Source organism: Cryptomeria japonica, chromosome 7 (genome assembly GCF_030272615.1).
Source record: "Cryptomeria japonica chromosome 7, Sugi_1.0, whole genome shotgun sequence".
NCBI classification, from domain to species: Eukaryota; Viridiplantae; Streptophyta; class Pinopsida; order Cupressales; family Cupressaceae; genus Cryptomeria; species Cryptomeria japonica.
In genome coordinates this window covers 423,374,544-423,387,871 of record NC_081411.1, presented here as the reverse complement: position 1 = coordinate 423,387,871, position 13,328 = coordinate 423,374,544, and the positions used below count along the sequence as shown (strand labels likewise).

The 13,328-nt window shown below is 37.3% G+C and overlaps 1 protein-coding gene across 1 annotated transcript in view; it reads left to right on the top strand.

Moving 5' to 3' along the window:
• The window catches only part of LOC131065616 (COP9 signalosome complex subunit 3), an 86,780-nt gene that overhangs the window by 21,049 nt on the left and 52,403 nt on the right, over nt 1-13,328 (top strand). The window lies entirely within an intron of this gene.

The window sequence follows — 13,328 nt, the reverse complement described above, 5'->3', positions numbered from 1 at the left end:
CAGCTCGTGTTTCTCCTCTCAGCACTTTGTGGCATCAGAGATATGGACATCTCAACATTCAGTATCTCTCTCAGCTATCTCGGGAGGGACTTGTTTCAGGGTTACCTGATATTCAGACTTAGCATCTTGGAGTATGTGGCGCCTGTCAAGCTGGCAAACAACATCGGACTTCATTCACACATGGAAAGTCTTGGCGCGCATCTAAGGTACTTCAATTACTTCATGCTGATATTTGTGGTCCTATGAATACATCTTCTGTTACTGGTTGCAAATACTTTTTGCTTATTGTAGATGATTTTAGTAGAAAGATGTGGGTGTACTTTCTTAAACATAAATCAGATGTATTTAGTATCTTTCAGAAGTTTAAGTCCTTTGTTGAAAAAGAGTCTGGACATAGCATCATTACTCTTAGGACATATAACGGGGAGGAATTTTGTTCTTCTGCATTCTCCAACTTTTATGATACCCATGGCATCAAACGCCAATTGACTACACCCTACACTCCTCAGCAAAATAGTGTTGTCGAGCGTCGCAATCGTACGATTGTTGAGATGGCTCGCTCTATGTTACAACACGGGAGTGTTTCGAATAAGTATTGGGCTGAAGCAGTGTTTACTGCTGTCTACCTCCTTAACCGTTCCCCTACTCAGGCTGTTAAGGGGAAGACTCCAGAAGAGGTTTGGTCTGGTCGGAAGCCTAAGATCAGCCACCTGAAGGTTTTTGGCTCTGTTGCCTATGTTTGGATTCCAGATGCTAAGCGCTCCAAGTTGGATTCCAAAAGTCAGAAACTCATGATGACAGGTTACAGTGATCACCATAAGGCCTATAGATTGATAGATATAGACACTGAACGTCTTATCTTCAGTCGTGATGTTGTATTTGATGAAGACAGAGGATTCTTTCAGTCCCCTTCTTCTGAGAAGAGTTCTGAGGATCAGCCTCATAGGGTTCTTATTCCATTAGGTTCGCCTGATGAGAGGGATGATGCAGAATCTATTTTCGATGATGCACTACCTGAGTTCCCTTCGGAGAATAATCCTCCTCCTGCTGCTCCTGTTCCTAATCCTGAGCCTCTTCCAGCTCCTCCAGATGTTAGCTCGTCTACTCTCCGGCCTAAATGGTGGGCCAAGACCATTCGTGATCTCAGGGATACTGAGCTCATTGAGGGTAGAACCTCCCGTAATAAGAGCAAACAACAGCATACAGTCAATTTTGCTCTCATGGCTAACATACACAGTGTTTTTGAGCCTCAGACATACTCAGAGGCTAAAGGTATACCTGAGTGGGAACAGGCTATGGAAGCCGAGTTCCAGAGTCTTCAGAAGAATCACACTTGGGCCCTTTCTGATCTTCCTTCAGGGAAGAAGCCCATTAGCTGCAAATGGGTGTACAAAGTAAAATACAAAGCTGATGGAACCCTAGACAAGTATAAGGCTCGTCTTGTTGCTCATGGGTTCTCACAGAAAGAAGGCATTGACTACGAGGAGACTTTTGCTCCTACAACCAAAATGAGTACCATACGGCTCGTTCTTGCCTTGGCAGCCCATTTCAGTTGGAAAGTCCATCAAATGGACGTCAAGAGTGCTTTTTTGAATGGTGACTTACAGGAAGAAGTCTACATGACGCAACCCCCAGGATTCAAGGTTGCTGGTCAAGAACAAAAGGTCTGTAGACTAGTCAAAGCACTCTATGGTCTGAAACAAGCTCCTCGGGCTTGGTACATGAAAATTGATAAGTACCTGACAGATCATGGTTTTCAGCGGAGTCCATCTGATGCAAACCTGTATATCAAGCATACTAGTAATGATATTCTGTTTGTGGTTGTCTATTTGGATGACTTAATCATTACTGGCAGTTCAGCACATTTGATCACTGGGATCAAACAGGATTTCTGCCGCACCTTTGATATGACAGATTTGGGACCTCTACATTACTGCTTAGGAGTTGAAGTCTGGCAGACTGAGAACATTATCTTTCTCTCTCAATCCAAGTATGCCAGAAGTCTTGTGGACAGGTTCAGAATGCAGGATTGCAAACCTGTCTCTACTCCTATGGAACCCGGGCTCAAACTTTCAGCTCAGTCATCTTCACCAGTTGTGGATGAATCTTTGTTCAGACAACTAGTGGGCAGCCTCATCTATCTTACTGCCACTAGACCTGACATTAGTTTTGCAGTGAGCTACATTTCACACTTCATGACAGCTCCCAAGGCTGATCATTGGATAGCAGCGAAGCGTGTGCTGCGTTATGTGAGTGGCACTCCTGATTATGGACTTCTGTACACTCGGAGTTCTGATCCTATACTTAGTGGCTACACAGATTCTGATTGGGCAGGATCGGTTGATGATCAAAAGTCTACAGCAGGGTATGTGTTTAGTTTGGGATCTGGTGCTGTCACATGGACTAGTAAGAAGCAGCAGGCGTGGCTCTCTCCTCGACAGAAGCAGAGTATCGGGGAGCAGTTAAGGCATCTTGTGAGGCGGTTTGGCTTCGACGAATGCTTGCGGATATGCATGTCTCCCAGGCAGTTCCTACTCCCTTGTTCTGTGATAATCAGGGAGTGCTCAAACTCACCAAGAATCCAGTCTTCCATGAAAGAACCAAGCATGTGGAAACTCATTGTCACTATATTCGACAGCTGGTTGAAGACGGATCCATCCAGTTGCTGTATGTTCCTACCTCGGAGCAGCCAACAAACATCTTCACCAAGCCCCTTGGTCCTGATAAATTTGTAAAATTTAGGGGGTCTATAGGTGTAGTTAATAGATTGAGCATTAAGGGAGGGTATTAGAATATTAAAATAATGTTAATTTTAGTATTAATGCTCAATAGTGTATATTCTATTTTAGTAAGATCTTCTACGATCTTCTCAGCAGTTTCTTATTAGAAACTTGCTTTTCTTGTATATACTCCTGTATTATTTATGAGCGTCTTGCTCATTCTGTAAATGTATCAATTCTTTAAAATCCATATGCTTCTGCATTTGTTTTAGTCTGTTTGTGATGACATTGTGATAAAGAGATTGAGATTGCATGATCAGATGATTTTGATCAATTATTTGTGTTGTCATTGATGGCAATTGATGTTTACTATGTTGTATTTTGTCATCAAGTCTTTTTCGTCTACTAGAAATGCCTTACTGGTATTAAAGACAATGAATTGGGAATTAGGACCTTAACCGGTAAACAAGGAATGTTTTGATTTGATCTGGCAATTGGTGATGATTGAAGTGTCGTGGTTTGGAATGTGAGCTTGTATCATTGTAATATGTAACTGATCGAAACCACATCATATTTTGGTTATCGGAAATCATGTTTATGATTTCTGTTGTATTTTTGCTAGGGTTAAGAAGGGTTTAAGGACCGGTAAAGAATTCTCTTAACTGGTAATGAATTTTGGTTTGGTGGTGATCTACATCAAGTTCAAATGTTGGTGATGATGTGGCACAAACCGCGTGAAGTGTTTGAAAGATGTTTTGGTGCGTTTGGAGAGTGAATTTCTTGGGAATATGCAAAGTTCTTAGCAGAGTGTTCTAAGGGTTTGACTTTGTATCAGATCGAGATGCGATGACCATTCAACGGTTGTAATTGATTGTAATGATTCATATGATGATCAATGATGATCTGTAACGAGCTGTAAAAGATCTGTGATGATCTATGTTGTAAGTCTTAGGGTTTTGTAACCGACTAAGTTGTAAAGGTTATTTATGTCGGTACAGTTGATGTTTGGTGTGTCAGTGGTTTTGAGAAAAGTGTGAAGTCGAACTAGAGTATGAGATCTGCCAGAGAGTATCTGATTTGGAGCTTAATCGGATTTGATCAATGCCTTACATTGTAAATCCCTTAACCGAGTAGCTCTATATCAGAGTGTTAAATCCTCTTGCGAGGTTGATCCTAACAGGTCAAAGCTCCTAAACAGGCCTCATCATCTAAATCCCTTAACCGAGTGACTCCTAACCGGGCATCATTGTAAGCTTCTAACCAATTCCCACCGTGGTTTTTCCCTATTTGGGTTTCCACGTGAAAAACATAGTGTTCATATGGTGAATGTTTTTATGTGCTGTTATGTTTTACTTTCAGTTTATGCATATTGATGAAAACTTAATGAGCTGTTCTGATAAACCGGTTTAATAGTTGGTTATCGGTGATTACCGGTTATGGTAAAGAGTTTATTACTGGTTTATGTTTGATTCGAAGAAGTTTTATAAGATCAAGTTTTATGATTGAAATTATTGTTAATACTTATTCATCCCCCCTCTTATTATTTACCAGATCCTCTAAGATTATCACCATGATCCTGTTTTGGTTTGCAATATTCTATTTTTCTCTTACAACTCTCTTTACATCTTGATGATGGATCACAGAGTGCAATCTGAAATGTTGACACAAACATATCTCACACATTTAAATTAGAAACAATATGTACTAAGTACTCTATTATTGAAATAGATGTAAAAATATAATGGCCCTTGAAATGTGTACCATTCACCTTTAAACTTTTGTTGGGTTCCTACGATATTAGGCATGGATATTAGTTTTGCATCAAATTTCAGATCACAATTTGTGATCCATCTTCAAGATGTAGAGAGAGCTGTAGGATCTGTGACCCTATTTTGCTTTGTAATCATCCATTTTTCTATTACAACTCTCTCATTTCTTGATGATGGATCATGGAGGGCAATCTAAAACATTGATGAGAACAAATTTCACGCATTAAAATCTAGAAGCAAAACATACCTAGTATTTAATCATTGAAATAGATGTTAAGTATGATGGCCCTTGAAATGTCTACGATTCACCTTCAAAATATTGTTAGGGTTCCTATGATATTAGGTTTGCATCGTTCCTTGAATAAAGATTCGTTTGTGGTGGCAAACCTTCATGAAATCAAACTACAATAGGGTTTTCTGGTGAGCCCTAATTGCGTCTCTCGTAGTGTGTAGTGATTCGTGGGAGTATTGATCTTAAAAGCTTGTGCGTTGTTTTCACAACCTCAAATAAATTTTTAATGGATTTGAACATAGTTGGATGTGGCTTTGCTTTTGTGCATCTTGAGTTTGATCTTGAAAGATCCAACTTGTGCCATATTGCTACAATTCCATGATTTTCTCCAACCAAAACATTTTGTGATGCTATACACATTTTTCTTTTGAGAATGGTTTTTAAGGCTCTCAATGGGGATTTGGATTACTCGGGTTCTAGCCCTCTAGCTATGGCTTTCCATTGGGAGGTATGGTTGTGGGGTGCAAAACTTGAATATGGGAGGTATGGTTGTGAAAATTCAATGGATTTGACCACATCTTAATAGTTTATGGGATTGGATCATTGAATTTTGGAAACACCTTGTAAAGGAAAAATTTGACATCTTTTTGTGTGTACAAGGTTTCTTCATAGTGGAGTGTTTGGGTGATAGAAAGACAATTTTGATTGTTGGATTTTGGTTATGGGAGGAATAATTTCTCATTCTCAAACTTGGGTACCCTACCTTCACCTTGAATGATTCTTTCTCCTTTATTTCTATATGGGTTTGTCTCTTATATCCTCCTTTACAAATATTAGGTTACTTCTTGCTTTATAGCTATTGGGAATTCATTGGGCAAATTCTTGTATGTTGCTTAAGAAATCGCAAACCATTCCCATACTATTTATGCTTAGACTTGTGTGGAATTGGATTTTGAGAAAGCATTTCTTGAGGAAATTATTTTGAAAAAAGGGAAAATTTTGGTTACAAAAATTGGATCATGTGAATAGCCCTTTGTGGTGTCACTACTATTTTGTGTATGGTAAGTTGGCTTCTTTTTGCCTTAAAAGGGGCGCTTTCCTCTCTTAGGAGAAGAAATATCTTTTGAAGCGAACTAGGGGAAGGGGTAAAAACGATCATCTCTTTGTTTTTCCAAGGCAAGAATGTGAGGGTTTGAGGTTGCACAATAGTTATTTGGAAGCAAGGAAGTTTTAGAGGTCTCTTTAGGCCTGAGATGTGAGGTTGTAACTTCTTCCATCAGCTTGTGAAAGTAAGAAAATTTGTTCAGAGGTCAAAGTTACAAATATGAGAATTGAAGCTTTAAGAGGTCAATTATCCAATGCCTTAGATATTGTTTAGTTTCCAAATTTGCTATTGGAGTAAATAGGATAATCACCTAATTAATTAATCAATCATTAATTAAGTCCCCTATTACTTAGGAGTTCTTTTAGGTCATATTGTCTCATAGCATAGGATGAGGACACTTTTCATGATCTAATTTAATCTTCATCTAAGGTTTCATCGAGGGTTTGCTTTTCTACTTTTATAAGCATTCATTTGTACATTGTAATCATCCAATTATATTCATTTAGATCAATCGATATAGGACCTCCATCATACATTTGCGAATCAATCCCTTCTCAAGGTTGCATGGCACAATCATGCTTTTTCACTCCATGTTATAGGTGTTTTGTTTGTAGGTGATTCATGGGAGTTGTGGGGTTTACTATCAACTCTAACATTTGCAAGTTGAAGAGTGTGCTAGACAAAAGTGGACAATGTGAAAAAGAATGATTGTCTTGAAGGAAAGTTCAAACATTAAATGATTTTGAGGTCTTTCAAGAATGTGAGGAAGAATATTTCATAGTGAGATACATGTTGAAGTCATATATGGAGGTGTTTTATGGTAGTAGTTTTTAGATTATTTAGTCTCTTCTATTTCAATGTGTGTTTGTAATAGTCGAGGTAGCAATTAATTGTTTGATCTTTAGATAGAGGGGTTCAGAGATTTTTCAGAATTGTGAGAAATACATTTGTATGTAGATGGATTTGGCCAACTCAATGTTTATTAGAATTTGGGCTTAAATGCTCTTTATTGCAGCCTTGGGTGCCTAACCTAGGTCATTTTAGCCAAAAAAATGTTAATATTAAATATAATTATTAACTATTATGTATATACAATAAATTTAACAAATAGTAATTTAATAATATAATTATAAACTAGTAATTATATATAGTTTGTTTTTTGATATGTAAGCTAGACACAAGGGAGCCATACCCCATAAAATTTATAATGCAAAGATGGTTAAAGTGCATGTCTTAAGAACAGGGGTGCAAAATGTAAGAAATAATCCTTACCATCTGCCAAAATTATTATTGTCCGTACAAAACTTACCAACCCATCTAAACATGGATTCAAAGACATTATAATTCAAGAATTTTCCTTCTTTGAAGATCTAAGCATTATTTGAAGCTTTTGTTGTAAGGATTTCTTCCTCTTTACTTAAGTCCAATCTTGATATGTGTGAGGGGAGTATCCAAATTCTGCTCCATCTTACCTTTTGAGGTGTCGTCACCTTCCTAGGGAGCCATAGACCTTGGAGAGACCATAAACATCATATTGTTATCTTTTCCAAAAACCCCAAGATCAGCAACATCATTTGACTGAGTATTTGCTAAAGAACCTTCAGAAAGGTGAGAAGTCGAAGAGTTGTCTTTCATTGGTTTTGTTGGAGAGACCTTAGGAGTGACACCTTTCATGTCAACCCCATGTGAGGCCCTTTTATGTCCCTGTGCTTTTGCTATGACCTCAGGAAGATTGTGTAGAGCAATTTGATGTTCATGTGCAATCATATAATGGTGGGGATCAACTCCAATTTACAAGGTAGGTCTAACCTTTAAGACCTTAGCACCTTTCTCACGAGTAACCTTTTTGCATTTGTATTAGTTTGTTTTGTTGAGAAACATTTCCTTCACATGGAAGGGATGTTTTCATAGTCTAGCTGCTGCCTCCAAGTTTTTCTGCCCACTTTTAGGTCTATCTTAGCATGTAGACCTTTGGAGACGTCCATTTCCACACATTGACATGCATAGGTAGCCGTAGAACTAGCATAATTAATAGTTTCCTTAGAGGAGCAAAAAAACTTTTCTAGGCTATTGCCAATGGTTCTCAGGCTCACAAGATCCCAAAATTGCAAGGGAAGGTATGGTAGACACACCCAAAGATATTTAGAAGAGGAAGGCTTTGACTAAGAATTGAATGATGGGAACCAAGGCTTGAAACATAAAAAATCTCCATTGAGAAACCATGGGTTGTTTTCCAAGATCTTCCTTTTATCTTTAGAGGAGTCGAATTCAAGGATTAAGAAACCCCTAACACAAGGGTAAATACTCACACTTCTTTCTCTAAGCCTTCCTTCCAACATTCAAAGACCCACTCATGTAGATTGCATAGCTTTGGACAAATCTCTAGAATATATTTTGAGCTTTGGAATGGCAGGGCTTCGCTCATATTGGCTATTTGGCTTGCATCATGATAGAGAAGAGATGCAATGTGATGCCCAACAAAGTCCTCATGATTCTTGGATGACCCACCAAATTGGTGAGGTGAGCTAGGGCTTTGGTGTCGATTTGGAAACGTTTGGTGACAAATGCTATTCCCGGCACCATGGAACAAAGCCTCTTTGTATTTGGGGTGAAAATCATCATGCAAGGACAGCACCGAGCAACCAATGCCATAGTCATGAGAGAAATTGCCTGAATGTTTAAAGCCATCACCAAAAGAGGGAAGGGCTCATGGGTGTTTTGTAGATTTCCACAACATTTTGGAGTGATTATAATGCATATTATAGTAATTATATATAGTTAATTTAATTATTAAATACTATGAAAAAAAATGCTAATAATCATTAAATTTTTAAAATATATTAATATTTTAAATGAAAAATAGATCTCTCTTGAAAGTGGCCTTTGCATTCTTCACGTTTCTTCCAAGGCCCAAGAAATTTTTTGTTGTAGTCTTTTGCCTTTGCCTAGATTGGAGAATGAAATAATTGTTTGGATGGGCTCAATGGCTTGGATGGTCTTTCAGACTCAAATGGATTGAGTTAAATTCCATATACATTTGTGCCTTTCCCTTGGTTCTGGGGCGCAATATTGATAATGGAAGGCATTTTAATAACTCAGCAAACATAGACCTGTGATTCCTTTATTGCAAGCACAACATTCTGTTGAAGAAATCCTCAACATACACACTAGAAGTCATCAAACAAGCTGTATACAAAAAATGACCCATAAATGTTTAAAATTGACAATGAAATGTATTTTTAGAAACCATGGCTTAGTTTTTACTCTAGTTTTGGGTGAGTAATGTTGATTTTCTTGCAAGCTGAGTTTTACACAAAATTTTTGGCAATTTTTTCAATTGGAGCTGAGTAATACTTGTGATTACTTGCTTGGCTTCTAAATGCACGAGAATTCAATAAGCAGAGTAGCCAGATACTCCTTTGTCCCTCCTTGGGCGTGCGTATCCCCATATCTGAAACGGATACGTGTCCGATACAGTCCAGATACACATTGGATATTGTACTCACACGTGTCCAAAAAATTTGATTTTTCAAATGTGCTGGATACTATGTGACTTGATTTTTTAAAAATTTGACGTAAATCTTTTTAGATTTAATTTAAAAAAACTTCATTCATGCAATTTGTTTAAATTTTTTTGGTATAAACAAAACCTACATCAAATGATAAAGACAAATGAAACGTGTTTCTATATCAGCGACCCATTTTTTTGGGTTATCTTCCAATGCAACTCTACTTTTTTTGCATATTGTAAATTGTGAAATCAACTTAGCAATTATGTGTCTATATTGCTTTTGAAGTAATGAAGATCTCCTCTAATAACTTATGTGTTAAATAAATGTGTATGTGTTTTTTATGAATGTCGTATCTAGCCGTATCCATATTGGGGGTCTTAAAAATGACTGTTTCACTATCCAATACCGTATCCGTATCTGTGTCCATGCAACTTTGTTGGAGTTTTACAACTATACTAGACATACTATCAGGTCATATATAGAAAGTTGGCCTTTAACCTCCTATGTATCCCTTTCCAGGAACTTGTATAAAAAGCATATCGACTAAGATTTTTCAGTCCAGAAAAAGATAATTGTCTGAAACTGTCATTAAACTAAACAGCATGTAGACAGCTAGAAACCAAGCTTAGCATAGAATAACACAAACAGCATTAGATTTCATAGATTGAGAGCACAGTTTGCAGAATTTTTCCTCACACACTGACCAGTGACAGCTTCTGCTTCCCTTGCTGCTAGAGAACAGAGGTATAAATCACAACAAATCCAGCACAGTCAAGTGGCACTCAATTTGCCTCCATTATCTGTATGCATAGACTTACCTCCTCAACAGCTACAAATGCTAAATGATTACTCATTTTACTTCTGCAAAACTCTACAATGAGCATGTCTGTGTAAGTGAGGAAGGTGTAGAATCAAAAGTAGCCTTGATTGCCTGTCATCACTCCATGATTTTGCAGAAACTGATTTTATTGCTCTTAAAACTTTTTTATATCAAGCGTATTCATTAGGATATTTGGGTTAAGTAATGACCCTTTAAAGAGTTCAATTGAGATGATCTTTGTTGATACTATTAATAATAATTCCCCAATTCCCTTAAACAGCTAATATTGTAATTTTCTTTTTGGCTCGTGCTAATTCCAAGATTCATGGGGTCGAAAAGCTTTGAATGCTCCTTTATCGTTTTTAAGATCACTCATCTTTGTAATGTTATGGGTTACTTGTGGGAGCTCTATTAAAGTCAACTTTATTAAGTTAGCTTAGGGGAGGGGGAGGTTTGGTTGTATTTCTCCCTATTTTAGAGGGTATTTACCCATTTATCCTTTAAGCAGGATTGAATTGCTAATTATTTGTGCTATAAACAAAAATGGTACCTGAATGAGTCATATTTTATTATAATTTTTTTGATATGTAGCGGCTTGGCATATAGCCTTGGCAAGGGCCAAACTCGTCACAATAAACAAAAAGCACCTATCTATTAAAAGCCTACTTTTGAGATTGAATACACTTAATGAGATTCATTGTTAAATTGCTGCAAAGATGCAAGTTGAAAAGATTTCAAGAGCAGATGATGTGCTCCATACTTTGTAATCATTCCTTGATATTATATGCTATCATATCAATTATTTAGAACAAACCCAAGCTTGAATTCTTCTTGTTCATAGGAATATTGATTATGCCGCTAGCTTTAGTAGAATTAATTTATAGCTTGTGTTGAGCTTGGATAAAATTACACACCTAAAAGAGAGCAGCCGTGCTCATTAGACTAGGGATATACAATCAATTAGCACTTATTAATGATGATATAGGACAAATGAACTCAAAAGATGAACATTAAATGCACATATATGAGATTTGTTGGTGTAAATTATGTCTCATAATTACACTTAAGTTGACCTAGGATAATGCATCTCATAGTAGTTTGGATATAAGACACTTAGGGAAGTGTGCACATAGGGATGATGCATGTAGGAGAAATTCCACCTTTTGTGGTCTTATCCTGTTGTTACATTTCACCTTTGCTGGGTGATCCACCTCTTGTGGAATATTTATTATTTCTCCTACTCACCCTCATCTACCCTTGTATCTCATTGAGCCACATGTCATAATTGTGTGCTCACATATCCATATGGCCTTGCCTTTATAAGTAGGCTCATCTTACATTGTATGTAATGATCCAGTTGATAGTATTTGCATCTTGATTAGAATACAATTTATTCTTATCAATATCTTGTCTTTCTTTTGTGCTATTTATTGTGCTCTAGATCTTGCCTATATTTAACAAATTCTTACATGGTGTCAAAGCCATTGGGGCTTCATTGAGTATCTCTTTGTTGATAGATTTTGGAGCACTCATTTTTCGGATATGGGGAGCTGCACATTTTGGGGGGATCCTATGACAATTTCAACCTCACCATTGCGTTCAAGAGGCCGTTTCCATGAATTTTGAGTATAAATTTGCCTATATTTGGTGAAAATCAGTTTTTGGGTCTTGGAGGAAAAATTTACCCAATTTGTATGGATGCCTACACGCAGGTAGGGAGGTGAAGCTTTCATGATGGTCAGATGGACGTCAAATTTAAGCTCGGCAAATGCTAATGTTAGCATTGCATAAAGTTTAAACTATTTTTTTGAAAATTTTTTAGCCCCTCTCCAATGAGCTTTTTCAATTTGCAGTCCAACTTTGAAGGCTCATAATTTGGTCATTTTGAGTGCATTTTTTTTATAATTTGGGCTAATTTTTCGTGCTCTTCGCAATGGTGGTGGTGTTTTATGAAAGTGGTGGACAAATTTTTTATTATTTTTAGTTTTTCACAACTGTCCCTGTCCAATCCTCGATTGTGCAATTTCAAAGGTTTTGTTTGGGCTCATATGACCTCCTTTTTAGGTGCTGTTTTTTTGAAATTGCATAATTTTTCGTCTACTTTCACATGGCTATATCAAATTTACACTATTGAGTAGAAATTGTACTTTCAATGTTTGGTCATTTTTTACCTATTTGGTACTTGTAATTTGCTTGGATCTTAGTTTAGATCACTTGCAGTATATGTTTGAGTCTCTTATAGCCTATTTGAGGTAGTTGTAAAGTTGAAATCAGAAGTCCACTTTGCCATTTTTTGCAAGTGGCCCATTCTACACGCACTAAGTATAAAGTGCCAAATCATCATTTTGGGGGGCCTTCTTTGATTGAGTGAAATTGAGGGTGTGTCTTGTGTGATTGTGCCTCTCTTTTCTTAGTGCTCTTTTATTTTGTTGCTATGGGTTCTCTTAAATTTCCACTTTTAACTCCACATAACTATGCTTCATGGAAAATTGATGGAACTATCTCTTAAATTTTCACTTTTAACTCATTATATTGATGGAACTATCACTACACCAGCTGATCCTAATGCTCACATGGAATGGCTCACTAAAAATGTTATGGCAATAGGGACATTGAGGAAGTCTGTATCAAAGGATCTCATCTTTCGCATTGAAAAGTGTACAACAGTTAAGGATGCATGGGATGTCTTGGGAAATTTGTATGGCCAAACTGATGAGGTTAGGGGATATCAACTTGATAATGATCTCACCGTGTTCGATCCCAAGAACTTTGATACAATCCAAGATTATGTCACTAAGGCTAATGAGCTAAGAGTGCAACTTAAGGATTGTGGCATTGGTAAGAAGGATGCGTAGTTGGTCTACAACCTATTGGGAAAGCTTCCTATAGAATATGCAACATTTGTTTCTAGCTTCCAAACTCATCGCTTGATAGTGGGTAGTTCTTTCACTATGCCCTCATTTGAAGCCTTCATAGAGACATTGATGATGGAGCAGTCAAAGCTGTTGAGCAATGCATGGGGGAACTTTTTTCTCACACGGGGTTTTGTCCTTCTCATACCTATTTGAGAGTGCTTTTGTATAGATTTCATCTCTCTTTTGGGGGGAATTTTTCCCACTGGGTTTTTCTCTCTTTCTCCATTTGTGAGAGATTGCATTGCTTTGCGTGCA